This window comes from Panthera tigris, chromosome B2 (genome assembly GCF_018350195.1).
Source record: "Panthera tigris isolate Pti1 chromosome B2, P.tigris_Pti1_mat1.1, whole genome shotgun sequence".
NCBI classification, from domain to species: domain Eukaryota; kingdom Metazoa; phylum Chordata; class Mammalia; order Carnivora; family Felidae; genus Panthera; species Panthera tigris.
The window spans coordinates 50935098-50953612 of NC_056664.1; the positions used below are offsets into that span (position 1 = coordinate 50935098).

The window sequence follows — 18515 nt, forward strand, 5'->3', positions numbered from 1 at the left end:
AGTTGAGAGAAACGTAAACAAATATAAAGATGCAGAATTAAGTCATAACTGCATAAAATTAATTGCAATAATTTTGCAGCAACCTCCTGTTGCTACTGCAGTGAGCTCAAGAGTTGCAAATATTCTCTTAACATGCTGCGTGACCCTAATCACCTCTGCATAAACAGTCTGTCTCTCCAGGAAATTTTTTATGGCAGCAAAACATGATATCTTATGGTCCTTGTGATCAGTAGTTAAGTTTTGGGGGAGTCAAAAGCTATACGCAGATTTTTGAGTGTGCAGGGGTTTGGCTCCCCTAACCCCCATGTTGCTCAAGGGTCAGCTGTTTATTATGTATATATAATTTTATTATTTAAATGATATTTTAAATAATATTAATCAGTTCAATTAATTTAGTATAATTAATATTTTAAAAACATTTTATTTTTAAGTAATCTCTATACCCAACATGGGCTCAAAGCCACAACCCCAAGATCAAGAGTTGCGTGCTCTACCAACTGAGGCAGCCAGGTGCCCCTATTAATTAAAATTTTATTTTATTTTATTTTATTTTATTTTATTTTATTTTATTTTATTTATTTAATTTATTTTTAAGACATGCTCTTTGTTGACATTTTTTAAATGTTTATTTATTTTTGAAAGAGAGAGAGAGCGCAAGCAGGGGACAGGCAGAGAGAGAGGGAGACACGGAATCCAAAGTAGGTTCCAGGCTCTGAGCCATCAGCACAGAGTCTGACACAGGGCTCAAACTCACGAACCGCGAGATCATGACCTGAGCCGAAGTCGCATGCCTGACTGGCTGAGCCACCCAGGCATCACTTAATTAATATTCTGGGTAACATTTTAATATGTACATTTTAAAAATAAGAGAGGTCTTTTAGAGCCCTCAAAATCCAGGTAACTGGCTTCTTAAGCGCTCTCCAGGCGAGTTAGAGGGAGAGAAGTCGTCAGGAGACTATAAAAGACTACTGAAACCAGAGCTTGCCTTCAACTTCCTAGTGGCCATATTTTCCCAGACATGCTCACATATTCAATCATTCTGTACTAGAGCTGCCACTACATCCTTTTTCTAAGTGTGCACCTTGGAGGTGAGGCTGTGTATCCACCTGGCCAGGTGTTCTTAGTGTGGGCTATGTTCCTCCAATAAGGACCCTAAAGACTCCTCACAGGACTCTGAGGGTCAGTCACTGCTCTGAAGCTGGACAAAGCTCTGATGATGTCCTCTAGGCTGCAGAGATGTTCACGGGCTCCTGTATCCCGACAGATGCTTTTCCACTGGGCCTGCTCCTCTAATTCCTATTGGCCCTGCATGGGGCTCTGGCCACTGCTTTTCTCAATTCGAGGAGGATTACAGGTCAGTAAGAGTGGTAAGAGCAGCTACTCAGGGCCCTACTGCAGAGAAGACTAGCTTTCTCATTATGGCAGATCAAAACCCAAGAGGCCCCGTTCTCATCAGGCAGACAGACAAGCCTCCAACAAACTCTACAGATCCCTCACCCTGGGGCCTTGCTGGGGAGTACAGGCACAGGGATGTTACAGTGGGCGTATGTGCGCACACACACACATATACACTCACCGTGCCACGTGACCGACCATCATTCTTTCACAGTCACATTTAAATGAAGAGCAAGGACAGCTTGAAAGGAAGGGAGTTGTAAAACGGCAGCCTAAGGAGCAGATGTGTGAAGGTAAAGTGGAACAATTTAATCCACTGCTATTTACTCATTCTGTCATGGCGCTGGGCTTCCAAGCTGATTGTACAACGAATGATCAGAAAGAACTGAATATTTACAAAATATATTACTCAGTCACTGCAAATGCAAATGGCTCAGTCACTCAGGTCATATGCAAACATATATTCAGAAACAATTTGTACAGGAACTCTTTACTGTTTCTTCTACAATTATACAAATGTTCACTGTGTGCCCTGGGTCATACTGTAAGTGATGGCTGATGATGGTCACAGTGACAGCCCCACAACGTGGTTGTGAGGAACAGATGTTTTACAAATGAGTTGCATACATATGTTCATATGTAATCTAGAGTATAACCTAGAAATTAAGCAATAAATTTTGAAAGCATTCCGCTTTCATTGATTCAATTATATATTAACTCACAGTTGGATGAGGGTTTTAATTACTGTTATTTTTTTTAAAGCTTTTTTCTCTTTTTTTAACTGAGTGAGTGTCTTGTGGTCAAGCTGCTGAGACATTGTCCAGGCTTCTTGGCAGGGCAATGAACACGGTTACCATAGAGGGAGGTTAGGAAGGCTTTGACTGGGGTCATGGTCTAGATGGTGAGAAGCACAGCCTTGCTGAGGTGTCCTGGGCTGGGAGAGTTTCAAGACTGTTTCTCTGTTGTTCTTAAAGCACAACAGGCTTGATTCTCCCTCCCTACCCAGGGGGGCTCTAGGAAGCTGTGGGCCTCCCCACCACCACTCCAGGATCAAAGAAAGGAAGAACCACACATGCTCCCTGAGACAGTTAGGCCTTGCAGTTTTCACACAGCCCCTACCATAGTAGGACTCACTGGAAAGAGGAACTGGTCCAGTTAGTTACAGCAGAAGAGGTTGTGTAATGGGATGAACAGCTAAGTATAATGGAAGGCACTGCAAATCCTTTCCTTTCCCTTCTCTTTTTGGGTGAAAGACTGCACAGGGTGCAGAGGGTTATAGAAAGCTTGCTATACTTCCAAACTATCCCTTCATTCTGTGCAGAAACCCCAGACAATTCTCTTTTTCTGGTGATGGACACCATAGCCTCCCTCCTTCTGTCTCTGCTCTGTCCAATATTACCCGGAGCAGCCTCTTGGGTCCCCTGGAAGGGCTGCCCATTAGAAACTAGGTAGAAGGGTACTAGAGATGCAATTCCACACTTTCCTCCCATTGTCCACCGCAGATCTTGGCTCTTGTGTAATTTCTATTACGATGGTGTCATGTATTCAACATCTGATGAACACATGCAAACAGTCATGTGAGCCATCACAGTTTTCATCATCTTTCGTATTTGCCAAATTTAAGTACATTCATAATTAATTCCTAACTATAAGCCACCAAGCATGAATCTACACTATGTATTAAATGTCAACTGTTACCTCCATGTCTGTTCAAAATAATTATATAGCTAGCATTTATTAATTGAGACCTTACTGTGTGCTGAGCCCTGAGTTAAGTACTTGATGTGACTTTTTTTTTTTTTAATTTAAGCATCACTGAAATCCTAAAAGATAGGGTATATTATGTTCATTTTACCAATGAAGAAATTAAGGTTCAGAGAGAGTTTAAAAACGTATCAAGGTCACACAAGTATGTAGTGTGCAGTGGAGCACAGATTCAAACCCAGATTGAGTCCTGACCCCTATAATCACCTCTCTTAGACCCAGGGTAGGCTAAACTCTGTAGCAGGTTAAAAAGTTAGCTCTTTCCAGCATGGGAAGACACAGACTAAGTGAGGCAGAACCAAGGTTCTAAGATAAAAATTTGGATACAGAGAACACGAAATGGAGTTATAAAAACTCCAAACACTAAAATAAAGGAAATGCCTTTTTGAATGTAAAATAAATTTGAGGAGGAACAGAGCCTGTGGATTTCTTAATCCTGTTACGGGTAGTAAAGATACAAAACTCTAATCGGTTGGGTAAGCCAAAAACAGAAATAGGTTCAAGGAGATCCTACAGGAATGTGTTGATCAGAGAATAAAGCACTTCCTTTTATTATGTGTTGGGATGAATATGAAATTATCAATTTTTGTTTAAAAACAAGTATTAATTCCATATGGTTTAACTTAGCTAGAGAATTGCGCCTGGCTTTTATGTGTAAAGGATACAGAAACCATACGCAGAGTTGATTGTAATTCCACTCACTAAGACTGCACACAGGATGCAAGGAACTAGTACTAAAATGTTTGGTTTTTGGTTTTGTTGAAATCTCTTCTTAGACTTTTGTATGTATACGGGTTGTGGGACAGTTGGAAATGTAATTATTCAGATTAATGTCTCTTTGGTTGTCACAGAACTGGAAATTGAGTTTTGGGGATCTTTTTGCTCTAACCGTCTAATGGAAGTATGGCAAAACCTCAACCGAGTAGGAATTCACTTCAATCATCCATCAAATGAGGACATGTGTACCTCTCAGTTCTAAAAGTTTACAGAGAGTTAAGGTGAAACAGCTGGCTTTGGCTGCCAGAATTGTCAAAGTCTGGTCCCATATCTTTTCTCCCCTCAATATGGTTTTTCAGAACCCTACAATCAATTTTATCAGATACAGATAAACCAACTGGGACAGAAGATTGCCAGATTTAGCAAATAAAAATACGAGATGTCCAGTTAAATTTGAATTTCAGATAAACCTTGAATCATATTTTATAATAAGTATATCCCCTGAAATATTTGGGACATACTTATACAAAAAACTGGGTGGTTTATCTGAAATTCAAATGTAGTTTGGGTATCCTGTATTTTATCTGGAAACCTTGCTCTGGCTAAGGTTTCAAGTGAGTCCGTGAATTCCATGAAAATTTCTGGAATGTTATGAAACATGTTACGCCTGTGTGTTTGTGTTTTTCTGTAGAGCGGGCTTAGAGATTTCATGAAATCTTCTGAAAAGGACCCGTAACCCAAAATAGACCCAGAACCATTGGGCTGAGAATGGTCAGACAAGAAATAGTCACAAAATTCTACTGTCTTCAAGGAGTGGGCAAGTCACTGTGAAAGAATTACACTGTGTCCCGGCCTGATACAGCTCTCAAATGAAAATCTTCTAGAGCTGACTATAGAAAAGAATTGTCACTTTATATTTAAGAACATTCTCTTTTCTGCTGCCCTCCACCCTTGCCTCCTGGGAGAGACTCCACATGGGGCAAGCTGAAAAGCCATGTGTGCTAAAGTGTCACTGTCACTCTCATGCCAGAATGAGCTGGGATCCCAGAATGTGTCCTTGCCAAAGGGGCGAATCAGCTGCGCCTTCTCCCTGTCCTGTCACATTCCTGTGGCTGCATCTGTCCGAGCTCATCAGGACTGACTCCTGGAATAGAAACACTCCAGCCTCTGCTGCTTGCCATTTTAAGTTAAGTTGGACTTGAGGGGGGTTTTCCACTTTACCGTTTCATTTCTAACCTAAAACGTATGATCGGCATAGCCATATGTGTACATCGGGAACAAAAACGTGTCTTATGGTTCAGTCAACAATACTTTCTTTTCATAGGGGGAGTTTCTATCTTGCCAGTAGGAATATTTCTAGGAATTCAAAGAGTTTATCAACCAAAAAGTTGGTAGACTTTTGTGCTATCAACTGAATTGAAACGTACTGTATTTCATCTAAATGGATCAGGTACTAAATGTTTACATGGTTCCTGATCAAAATGAAGAGGGGATTCTAAACCTTGTGAACCAAACCTAATAATGTTACTTTGTCCCTCCTTTCTTTATAAAACAGAGAGGAAGAAAAAAAATACATTAGGCTTTAGAGACTTAAAATTATTAATAGAAACGACTAGCAATTTTACTATTTAAAGGCATCCCTCTCATGCATTTCTATCCCTAGGCATTCTCCTAATCTATGGCATTCCTTACATTTCAAGAAAATGTTTTCTGGCTCCCAATTTCCCATCGGGCACAGGCACAGTACCGCCCGCTGTAGATGGCAGTCAGTGAATTGCTCCGGAGCCGGGAGCACGCGGTCACGGCCACCCTCTCCCACCCACACACCCATACGCACCCTCGAATCTAGAAGACAGGAATTGGAGAGCGTGGCCCCAGCTCCTTACCCTCCTGTGCGAAGTGGCGTCCAGACGTGTGATGGTGAGTTTTCAGCAGCAGGCTCCTCTTGGGAAGCAATCTGTGGAGAGAGAGAGAGAGGGAGGGAGGGAGGGAGAAGGAAAATGCGGTGGGGAGCCACCAGCAGCCACCTGACAAAGTCCCAGCAGCAGCAATTTTTAGAGTGACCCTTGGCCGTCCAACCAAATGAGGTGTCAGAGCTTGAGCTCCTCAGCTCGACTGGCCTGGAGTAGGAGGGGACCCCCTCCCCCCCCCCCCCCTGGGGCTTCAACTCTCAGCCTCCTGGGGCAGAGGCGGGGCTCTGGTTGCTGGGGAGGGGTTGGGTTTCTTGACCTGCTCAGTAGTTTAAAAAAAAAAGAGTCAAGAGTCAGCCACCCTGGGTGTGAGGAAAGGAAATTAATTAGCTGGGTATTTAATTATTGGAAGCAGGGACGGGGAAGGCATCCTTGGTAAGAAGAAGGGAAGGCTGTGAATCACAAATTAGCTTCTAGAACGGTAAATAGCCTGGTCACCTCAGGTCCTCCCCAAAGCCCAAGTTTATAAATAGGTTGTTCTTTAGAAGAGGAGCACATGTTTAGGAGGACAAGGTGTGTTCTTTGATACCTCACATGTGATATCGACATCATTACGGTCATGGTATAGTTGAACAGAGTGAGGTTTGCGACCAGTCCCTGACTCTGCAGTGATGCACAGGGAGGTCTGCGATGAACACACGCTCTGGCGTACAGGCAGGTGGAAAGATGTCCACTTTGGCAGCACTTCTTGTGAAAAAAAAAAAAAAAAATCAGAGGATTACAATTGACCACAAGCTTTTAATAGACACTAAGAGTGTGAAATGGCTGTGAAGCATTAATGTGATATTAGGCTGCAATAATGGAGAAATGGATCAGGGAAAATTAATGTTCTAAATTAGTCTTCATTACTCAGGTGATGTGTTAGGCATTGCTTTGCCCCTTGGCACACTGGGAAATTATTCTGCATCCTGAAGGAAATGTCTGGAATGAAGAGAACTTCAGAAGCTGTGCATATTGGGCCTGTCTGAAGCAAAGTATCGAGAGAGGACTTAGGATAGATGAAACTCCTGTGTCAAGTGTTTTGGGGGTTGTTGTGCAACAAGGGGATTCAGTAAAAATTCTTGCAACATAACAAGGCCAAATTTGGGCCCCATGGGTGGAAGTCCAGGGAAATATTAAAAATAAGAAAGGAAAATTCCGGTAACAACTGGGTTCTAATGATGAAAAAGGATCCTAATGATGAAAAGGAGCCAGTTCCTTATGAGGGGAAGCGGGAAAATAAAAGAAGCTATAGGATTGGGTGAGGTAGGAGGGACTATCGCTCCGGCCGGCCCTTGCACTAGGTCATGTCTGATATCTTTCCAACTCTATGATTCTATGATTTCCGTAGGTACTGGGCTTAGTCCTCCTGTCACCTCTCAGCTCACTGGTTAGAATCTTAGTTATCACTTCTACTTAAATTCCATTCAGCTTTTTTAGAATGGGAAACTATTTTGATTTTTTTTAAAAATTCTTTGTTTTCACCCATAGATCTTCAGTTTCGAATGTGTCAGAAATAAATCAAAGAAGTTCTTTATTCTATGGTTTACATAAAGCTAATAGAGGACCACTTCCATGTGATCCTTCCTGTTTCCACCTCCTTGATTGCAGTCAAGGGCCAGGGCATTCAACTGTCACCTTAGTAGAATGATAAAAATCAGCTTATATCAGTATTTATGATGACACTTATATGATTATGGAAAGGTCCTTCAAGAAGTAAGAAGGAATGACCTGGGAACCTTGTTAAAAATCAGTTTTGATAAGGTAGGCCTGGGGTGGGGCCCGAGATCCTGTTTTTCTTTTCTTTCTAACGTTTATTTTTGAGAGACAGAGAGAGATAGAGTGCAAGCAGGGGAGGAGCAGAGAGAGAGGGAGACACAGAATCTGAAGCAGGCTCCAGGCTCTGAGCTGTCAGCACAGAGCCCGATGCCGGGCTGGAACTCACTGACTGTGAGATCATGACCTAAGCTGAAGTCGGACACTCAACCCACTGAGCCACCCTGGTGCCCCGATTCTGTTTTTCTAACAAGCTCACAGGTAATGCTGATATTGCTGGTCCCAGGGCCACACTTGGAGTAGCGAGGATTTAGAATGCTTGGGCTACTCAACATCTGAAGGAAAGGGTTTGTTAAAAAGGCAATAGAAGCCATTCTATCAGAACACATTCAATGTTCCAATACCAAATCCACCAGGACGAAGTCCACAACCTTTCTTTCTTTGCCTTGTTAAAATGGAACAGCCCCTCCTTCTAAACCCCTCTGCTGGTGCTTTGGGTTACAGACATAGCCATCTGTTCAGGAACCTTGCTGTATCAATTCTTCCTACTCTCCTGTACCCCCCCACCCCCATTTGTGCTGGCCAATTTCTACCTATATTTAATGGTACACAAACTCTTCTATTTAAAACAAGTGCAACAAAACAAAGCTTTCAATTTTGTCCATATTTTCTCCAGATAATGCCATATTTCTCTTCACTTCTTTATAGGCAACCTTCTCAGATGTATTGTGTGTATTTATATCTGTAGCCTCTATCATGTTGCTTCCCATTTTCTCCCCAAATCAATCCAACTAAGTTTCCCTGTTTGCCCTTCTACCAAAGTGCTAGTGCCAAGGTCATAAATAACCCCGAGTAACTAGTTTTTTGGACATTTGTCAGAGCCTGACCTTTCTGAATTATTCCACACAGTTGACCAATCACTTCTACTAAAATTTTTTTCTTCCTATTGGTTTTGACTTTTCTCCAATTTCTCTGGTCTTTTATTCTCATTTTCCTTTTCTTGAAGAAGATCTTCTGTGCAACTTTTGAAGATCAAAGTGCTTCAGAGCTGTCCTCGACTCTCTTCAATCCTCAAAGCTGCATTTGGCAGATGATCTCAGACATCCTTAGATATCTCACAGGCTCCTTAAAATTCATTATTTCCAGGATTAAAGTCATCTTTTCCCTCAAAATATGTTCTTTCTACAATATTGCCTTTGGTAGTATACAAGCCATCACTCATCTAGTTCTATAAAGGGTGAACTTGGGATCATTATTTGCCTCTTCCTCACCACCCTGCACCCCTGTATCCACATCTTATAATTCACCATGTCCTGTTATTACATATCTGTAATATATTTCCCACTGCTTCCATTATGGTCCTGGCTATCATCACCTCTCACTTGAACCATTATGAAATCCCCCAAAATGGCTTTCCTGTGTCTATTCTTGCTTCTCTCCAATCTGTCCTTAACACAATGTAACCAAAGTGATATTTTCAAATCTGGTCATGTAACTTCCCTGCAGAAAATTCAATAGCTTTCCATTTCCTCAGGATAAAGTACCAAATCTCTCTCTGGCTTACATTGCCTTTCAGCCACCTGATCCCTGTTTTCCTCTAAAATATCTTCATGCTCTAGCAAAGCCAGTCCTCTCCAAGTACCTCAAATATACCACCTCTCTCTCTGGCCTTAAGTCATCGTACTTGCTCCTGAGGTGCCATCTATTTCCCCTTCCACTTCACAGTTCAACAACCCCTCATTGGACTAGAAGTGCCATAAATAACAAAAGCTAGCATGTACTTACTCTGTACCAGGTAACTGTGATAGGTAGCTTCTACGATGGTCCCCAAATGATCTCTGCCTCCTGGGATTCATAGCATTAAATAATCTCTTAGCTTTCAGCAACTTACTTCTAAACAATAGAATACCTCAAAGTTGAGGGACTATGATTTCTATGACTAGATTGCAAGAGATTCCTATTTCCACATTAAAAGAAGACTTTCTCTATTCCTGTCTTTAATGAAGCTCAGTGCAACATCTGAAATACCCAGGCAAGGAACAACCTCTAGAAAATGAAGCCCTTAGTCCAACATTCCCCCAAAGATGTGAATCCTGCCAACACCCCTGCATAAACTTTCAAGTGGATCCTTCTTCAGTTGAGCCTTCAGATGAGACTCAACCTTGGCAAATATCCTGGATAAGCACCAGCAGGTGGTTAACACTGCCATGACCCCTGGCCAAAGCCATTAGCCTGGAAATCAAGCTCTGTATGTTGGTCAAAGCTTGAGAGAGTGCTTCAGTTAAAATCAAGGAGGAGGAAACTACTAAGGACTAGTTTTTTTCCTTCTGTCGCCTTTGTTTCTGGCACCAAGGATCCCCAGTGTGCACCGATGTTGTATTTTTAACATGTCAAAATCTGTCAGTTCAAATGTGTTGTGCACAGTTGTGTGTGGCCTTGGCTGACATGAAGCTGCTCTGTGAGGTTTGCTTATTAGCTAATTACTTAGTAATCAAACCGTGCAGTACTTTGTGTAGTACTGTGATTTCACAGTTAAGCTTGGATCTCTGATCTACTGAAACTGTGAGATAATAAATGTGTATTGTTTCAAGCTGCTAAGTTATGCAGCAGTAGGTAACTAACCCTTCCATGTACCTTTCATGGATAAGCTAACATAATCCTCACAACATTTTTACCAGCTAGGATTCATGTTTTATAGATTAAAAAAGTGAAGAACTCTTAACTTATCCTAGATCACATGCTGGTAAGGGATGGAACCAGAATTTAGACCCACATGGTCAGGCTCCATGGCCCATGCTTTTAATCACTTCATTTTGCATGAAACAGTGACTGTATCTGATTTGTGTATAACTCTAGTCCCAACCAACAACACAGCATTTGACACACACTAGTGCTCAATAATTGGTTAATTGATTACTTAATTTAGAAAAGTGCTAAATGAGTGATGAATAAATTTTGGGTTTGTTCATGCAAAAGAATTTTAGAAGAGTATTCTCAGTTATAATTGAGTCTCAAAGGCTTTTTTTCATTTTGTAGTATGCAGGCATAGAATGGGCTACATGCTCATTGACTGAAAATTATAGGTGCATACCAGCAGCATTTTTCACAGAACTAGAACCAACAATCCTAAAATTTGTATGGATCACAAAAGGCCCTGAATAGCCAAAGCAATCTTGAAAAAGAAACACAAAGTTGGAGTGATCACAATCCCAGATTTCTAGGCACTTGTACCCCAATGTTTATAGCAGCACTTTCAACAATAGCCAAATTATGGAAAGAGCCTAAATGTACATCAACTGATGGATGGATAAAGAAATTGTGGTTTATATACACAATGGAATACTACGTGGCAATGATGAAGAATGAAATATGGCCTTTTGTATTAACATGGATGGAACTGGAGAGTGTTATGCTAAGTGAAATAAGTCATACAGAGAAAGACAGATACCATATGTGTTCACTCTTATGTGGATCCTTAACAGAAACAGAAACAGAAACAGAAACAGAAACTTAACAGAAGACCATGGGGGAGGGGAAGGAAAAAAAAAGTTAGAGAGGGAGACAGCCAAACCATAAGAGACTCTTAAAAACTGAGAATAAACTGAGGGTTGATGGGGGGAGGGTGGGAGGGAGGGTAGGGTAGGTGATGGGCATGGAGGAGGGCACCTGTTGGGATGAGCACTGGGTGTTGTATGGAAACCAATTTGACAAATTTCATATAAAAAAAAGCTGTAGTAGTCAAAATGGTATGGTATTGGGACAAAAATAGACACATAGATCGATGGAGCAGAATAGAAAGCCCAGAAAGAAACCCACAACTATATGGTCAATTAACCTTCAACAAAGGAGGAAAGGATATACAATGGGGGAAAGACAATCTCGTCAACAGATGGTGCTGGGAAAACTGGAGAGCCACATGCAAAAGAATGAAACCGGACCACTTTCTTATACTATACTCAACAATAAACTCAAAATGGATTAAAGACCTAAATGTGAAACCTGAAACCATAAAAATCCTAGTAGGGAGCACAGGCAGCAATTTATCTGACATTGGCCATAATGACATCTTTCTAGATATGTCTCCTGAGGCAAGAAGATAAAAGCAAAAATAAACTATTGAGATTACATTAAAATAAAAAGTTTCTGCACAGTGCAGGAAACAAACAACAAAACTAAAAGGCAGACTACTGAATGGGAGGAGATATTTGTAAATGACATATCCAATAAAGGGTTCGTACTCAAAATATATAAAAAAACTGATACAACTCAACACCCAAAAGACACACACACACAAAAGACACACACACACACCCCGTGGAATATTCTTCAGCCATAAAAAAGAATGAAATCCTGCCCCTTACAAACAACATGGATAGATCTAGAGAGTATAATGCTAAGTGAAATAAGTCAGTTAAGAGAAACACAAATGCCATATGATTTCATTCATGTGTGGAATTTAAGAAACAAAACAAATAAGGGGGGGGGGAGAGACAAACTAAAAAAACTCCCCAAACCTAGTCTTTTAACTATAGAGAACAAACAGATGGTTACCAGAGGGGAGTTGGCGGGGTGGGGGTGGGGGGTTGGTAAAACAGGTGAAGGGGATTAAGAGCACACTCATCTTGATGACACTAAGTAATATATGGAATTGCTGAATCACTATATTGTACACCTGAAACTAATACACTGTATGTTAACTATACTGGAATTAATTTAAAAATACAGGTGCATTTCAGAGTGCAAAACAGTGTAATGTAAGCATTATGTAAGCATATGTAAGTTTAAATGTTCTAAGAGTTGCTTTAGAAATTAGAAAAGGGGAACAGATGACATTAATTTAATAATATATTTTACTGAACTCAATATATCTATAATATTGTTTCAATAGACAATTGATATAAAATTATGAGATATTTTACATTCTAAGTAAATACTAAGTGCTCAGAATCTTTTATATTTTCAGTACATTTCAAGTGCTGAAATTTGGATTTGCCTTATTTCAAGTGCCCAATATTAGTATTAGGCACTGCATACATGGACACTGCAGGAGTATCGACAGCCTAGGTGTATGGACAACACAGGTGTATGGACAGTGCAGGTATAAAGAAAACTTGGAAGGAAGATGCAGCCTCTGGAAGTCAACAGGGTATCTCTTATAATTACTCCTTCTGTTATGATCTCAAGAGGTACTAGAAACTATTCAAAATAAAAACTGAACTTTAGGGACAGAAGTGGTCTTAAAGTTTTTCTTTAAGTGGGACCTGGAAAAGAAATCATGACTTGTCATCTTAAACAGTAGCCTGAGAAGAGTTTAAGCATGTCCTTCATCTTCTAAAATTTAGGTTCCCAGAAATATACAGTTTCATTTCAGGCAGAAGACAGGAAAGTTTGAGAGAACAAAACTGACAGGTTTTGCATCCTAGACAGTGAGGCTGGAGAAGATTGCCCTTTGTTTAGCAAAGGCAAGGCTATAGTAAGTCTTTGGTTGTGCAGAGTCATCAAGGAGCCAGAAAGGCCAGGAGGCAAAACAGGCGATAGAAAGTGACGCTGACACTTTTTACTTCTGGCTGCTGGACATGTGAACTCCTTTCTGATGGTTGTATACTTATTTTCTACTGTATGAGATTGGGTGGCAAGCAGAGTCTGTCTCTGCCATAAAAGCCAAGAAGCCAGATGCTTAATTTGTCAGCTATGGCATGGATGGGCATAAGTCATGGGTTTGGCTCATCAGATGCCTGCACCCCAGATTAGAAATTGGGAGCTAATGATGCAAAAAACCAGGGCAGAGAGGAAGCTGTTCTGGCCCGAGGGGGGCGGTGGGGAATGGCTGAGCTGCATCAGCAACATCTGTCTGCCACAGCAGAACTGGCAGTGGGGCCAGTGGTGGCCTCTGCGTCCAGATCTAGAGGTTTTCGGACTTCCTGCCATGGCTTCTACTGTTCTGTGGGGGCTGTGGTGTCTGGGGCTCTCCGCTCTGGCTCCAGCTGCAGAGGCTTTGTTTGTTCTCTTCCTCTCTCTGGCCTGTTTCTTTGGCCGGTCAGGAGTGAGTCCGTGGGCTCCACAGTATCCTTTCGGTGCATTTCTTTCCTCTTTAGTTACTCAGCTGACAGGCCCAGGAGCTCAGCTCCTCGGTATAATGAAATGGGGGGACTTGAGGGGGGGCAACTCAGAGAGGGCAGCCTGGAAGTAGGGAAGCACAGAGCCGGTGGGAGTCTTGAGGGAGAAGGGCTGAGTTAGGAGATGTGAGCTGTAGTCTGCAGGTGGCGGGGGCAGGGAGTCAGAAATGGAGCCATTTCTGATGCAGGGTGGCTGATGTACCTGTAACAACAAAGGTGCCTAATGATTCATTCTCAGCAGTTTGTATTTCTGCGCTGTAAATACTCTCCATGGCACAAAAGTTTGAGTAAAGGCTGCTCTACATAATGTTCTGGGTGGGTGTTTTCAGTGGAAATCATAGAAAAGTCACCTGCATTGGTGCAGAGTAAAAATGACAGGAGAGTTATGGAGATGAGCTGTGAGGAGGTGAGCAGTTACTTGGAGTCACAGGTGACATACGTGAGCCTAGGTCCCTGGGTAATTCCCCGAAATCCTGGTGAGGGCATGGCTGTGACTTAGAAAGGTGAAGCCAATTTTATTTAAATATCAGAAAGGCTTGGAGATGTCATCTGACATCAGGGTCTCACCCGTGTTAATCTATTTGTCATCACTAAGAAGGACTAGCTCAGGGATCAGTCACAGGGGACAACAGATAGTTTCTCATCTTTATTGTGGGAGTAAATCTTTGAAAGAGGATCTGTTAGTGACTCTCTAAAACAAATGGAACAGGCGGAGCCGGGTTCCTGTGCCAAGAATTTTCAGATAATAGACATGAAACATTGCCTTTTCAAGGTGACACAAAGGGATCTATTTCATTATTGTAAACACATAGGTTTTATGGAGAAAACATTGGCTAGGTAAGTCAAGCATAGAGGCGTTCAAAGGTCCCATTGAACTCTTACTTTTGGAAGATAAATATGAGGTCAATCAATGAAGTAAAAACTTTCATGGATACTATAGCTGATTCATGAATGTATGCAGCCCATTCCAAAAGCATCTACAGATGCCAATTGCACATGGACTGTGCTCAGTATAGTTAAGAGGTTCTTGACGTAAGAGGACATTTACAAGCCACATGCTCTGTTGTGACATTTTAAAGGTGGCAGTTCTGTTTTGGTATAAAGACACACTTGTAAAGGAGAAAACATATTCATTGCAAGCACTTCTAAAAGTATGACAGTTTTGGGGCGCCTGAGTGGCTCAGTTGGTTGAGCGTCCGATTTGGCTCAGGTCATGATCTTGTGGTCTGTGAGTTCAAGCCCCGCGTCGGGCTCTGTGCTGATGGCTCAGAGCCTGGAGCCTGCTTCGGATTCTGTGTTCTCCCTCTCTCTCTGACCCTCCCCCGGTCATGTTCTGTCAAAAATAAATAAAACATTCAAAAAAATTAAAAAAAAAAAGTATGACAGTTTTCAAAATATATGGCATGCTTCTCCGATGATTGCAAGTGTACAGTCACTGAGGGTTGCTTTTAGACATCAAATAATAAAAACAATCTACATATGAAAGCTGAGGACTAACACTCACTTCGGTTTGGCACTATTGAAGAGTCATCTAAAATGTAGAAGCCCCTTATTCAGGGAATTTGCTTTCCCGGCCATTGTGAGTTAAAATGATATAATTTTCTTTATTCCCAAGTGTTGAGTGGTGTTTCTTCATCATTTACCTTCTTCTTGTAGACTCCTTCCCTGACCTGTCTTCTTCCTCTTCTGCCCAAGTTGTGCTAGGTGCCTCCTTCCATGGTCCTGTGATGCCATGGATATAGCTGTCTCTTGTGGCACTTACTACATTATATTAATGTGGTTTTCTCCTCCCTGACCTGGGACATCTTAGAGGACAAGGTCTTTTTTTTTTTTTTTTCTTTAACTTCTATATCAGTATGATGCCTGGTACATGGTCAGTGCTCAAGAAAGCTTGTCACCCTAGGGATGATCCATTTGCTTGCATTAATGACCCACTATCCCTGGAATTAAACAAGATTGAAACAAGATTAGAAAAGATGCCAAAGATTAGTTTCTCATTAGTTGCATCATCAAATTACCTTCAAAAGGTAATTGAAAGGCTAAAAGCCCCTTCCATTCAATGCCCTAGACAAGTGATGGCCTCGTTCTGTCCTTCCTGCCATGCTCTTCTTTTTTCCCATCTAGCTATTCCACTAAAATATTTTTCCTTTGCCTCACCATGATCAAGAGTGATATCATTCTGGAAGATTTAAAGAAGTTGAAAGGAGAGATGTGAGGCCTTTTCGGTAAAGTTAAATCTATCATTTTTCATTCCTGCCCCTCCCTCTTTAAAGAAGGCCAGCCATCATAAAATTTTGAAACCATAGTGGCTTGTGTTTATGCAAGTTGAGATCAATTATATGTTATCTTAAAACAGCTTTAAATTTCAAAAGCTATTTCTGAACAGAAAAATTGATTAAAATTATCTTTTGAAAGCTTGATGGCTGTCCCTGAGTCCTCTCGGGCAACACAGTGACTCCACACTATGTGGAAAACAGCTGGAAAGAATAAGATGATCAAAACTCAGATGTTATAGGTTCCTTATTGTTTCCACTTAGGAGGTCCCTCCACATCCTCACTCAATGCATATTCATTCTTTCTTCACATATTCCAATCAAGTTGGTTCCCAGGCAGTAAAGAAGACATTCACAGCAAGAGGCGGCGGATTGATCAGGATGGAGGCAAACTGATGAAAATGTGACACAGGACTTCCCAAACCCTCAGTTTTACATCATAGGGTAGGGGCACTCATTTCTGAGCACCATTGTGAGAGGACTCAAGACAGTTGTCCTGTGGACCAAATTTAGCCTTTACAATGTTTTTTGTTTTTTATTTTATTGGACTAATATATTTTTTAAACTTCTTTTTTTAATGCTTATTTATTTTTGAGAGATATAGCACAAGTGGCGGAGGGGCAGAGAAAGAGGGAGACACAGAATCTGAAGCAGTCTCCAGGCTCTGAGCTGTCAGCATTGAGCCCAATGTGGGGCTTGAACTCACCAACTGTGAGTCCATGACCTGAGCTGAAGTTGGCCGCTTAACTGACTGAGCCATCTAGGCACCCTGCTAATATATTTTTTAAATAAATGTATATTCATTTTTGAGAGAGAGAGAGAGCTCAAGTGAGGAAGGGGCAGAGAGACAGGGGAAACAGAGGATCCGAAGCAGGCTCTGCGCTGACAGCAGCGAGGCTGATGTGGGGCTTGAGCTCATGAACTGTGAGATCATGACCTGAGCTGAAGTCGGATGCTCAACCAGCTGAGCAACCCAGGTGCCCCTTAGCCAATAGTTTTAAATAAAGAGGTTTTCACAGAACAATATCTTGCTGCATAGAACAATTTCCATAGAAAGGTGGTTTCATGAATAGTCATACAATCTAGCGATACTGGCCCCGTCCATCTACGTGAGAACAACAGCTGAAGCTGAGTGGTGACTGCACCCATTAGGGCATATGCCCCCAACGCATCAGTTTCCATTGCCCACATGGGGTTTGCCCGGCACTTATCCTGGATGGTTTTCTCATTTCTCCTTAGTCATGGTAGGCAACTGAGTTTGCCACGAAGAGCTTCATATCATAGTTCATTGTCTAATTGTCTACCATTCTAAAATTAGAAGCAACTTTGTAGAAGTGACTTCTTCAGGTTTGAGATTAGACTAGAATATCCTCAGCAAGGAGTCACTTAACCATTTATAGTTTTTCAGTAACAGGGAATTCTCCATGACACCAAGAAGATATTTTCACTCTCCCTGCTCTCCCCACCTAGAATTAGCTACTTTTATTTATGTAAAACTCAAAGTATGTTCTGTAGAAACTTTGTTCCAAGGGATGTTAAGATTGGTGTTACATAAAAGAAAAATTTCAGTAGCCAGGTATTTATTCATTTATCAGCAAAGATAAATGACTGCTTTTCTTTTCTTTTGTTTTTTTCTTTTCTTTCCCCTTTTCTTTTCCTTTCTTTCCCCTTCCTTCCTTCCTTCCTTCCTTCCTTCCTTCCTTCCTTCCTTCCTTCCTTCCAGTGAAGGACTTCTTAGACCCTTTAAAACACTTATTGTGCATTGTTAGTCTCTAAAAGGAGAATAAACATGTAGCCTTTTCTCATATATATTTGATCAAAACCTATTTTCATGGGACTACCCTGTGGCACAAGTGTTCCATGGAATAACCTTAGAAAACGCATATAGGAATTCCTAGGGACTTCCAACTTTTCTTATGTGGTCTTATACTATTTCTGAAAAGTCGGTCAGAAGCAAGATACAGCAACTTGCTCCAGAACAGAAATGGTGGCTGTGATGAAAGTGGGTTGAAATCCCAGAATCCTGTCACCTAGTAGTAGCAGAATGCATATGGAATGCACACACTGATCACTAAGTTTGGGGGTAAATGGTCTTAGTTAAACCCAAAATTGTGGAGAAGGAAAGTGTGATCACCTTAAAAAAGGAACACGGATGTTAATGGAGAATCAATGATAACAAAATATATAATAATAATAATAATAATAATGGGAAGTGATAAGGAGATTAAGGAGGTAATTAATGAGGGTTAGCTTTATTTTCATAAAAAGTGAAAGCACTACTTTGTTTAATGTTCATATAAAAGTATAATATATGTTACAAGCATATCCTTTAGAAAAGCAAGCCATACCAGGGGTTAGAGTCTCATTTTTACCTCCTGTCAAAATTAAGTCCTAACAAAAGTGAAATGGAAGAGAACAAAACAAAAATTTTTCCATTATCATCATTAAATTATCATCATTAAAGACAAGCAGGCTAGTTAATAAGTCTCCTTTTGTACTCAGAATTTAATGTTAGCTAAAATATG

At 41.1% G+C, this 18515-nt stretch overlaps 1 protein-coding gene across 6 annotated transcripts in view; it reads right to left on the minus strand.

Annotated features, from left to right (window-relative positions):
• Positions 1 to 18515, minus strand: part of KLHL31 (kelch like family member 31) — a 196247-nt gene that overhangs the window by 117129 nt on the left and 60603 nt on the right. For 5 of the 6 annotated variants that reach the window (XM_042986581.1, XM_042986578.1, XM_042986577.1 and 2 more), the window contains exons 2-3: positions 6376 to 6533; positions 5763 to 5833 (exon numbers count right to left, since the gene is read on the minus strand). The gene's annotated coding sequence lies outside the window, so the exon portion shown is untranslated. The remainder of the gene's footprint in view (positions 1 to 5762; positions 5834 to 6375; positions 6534 to 18515) is intronic. The other variant, XM_042986576.1, reaches the window with a different exon arrangement.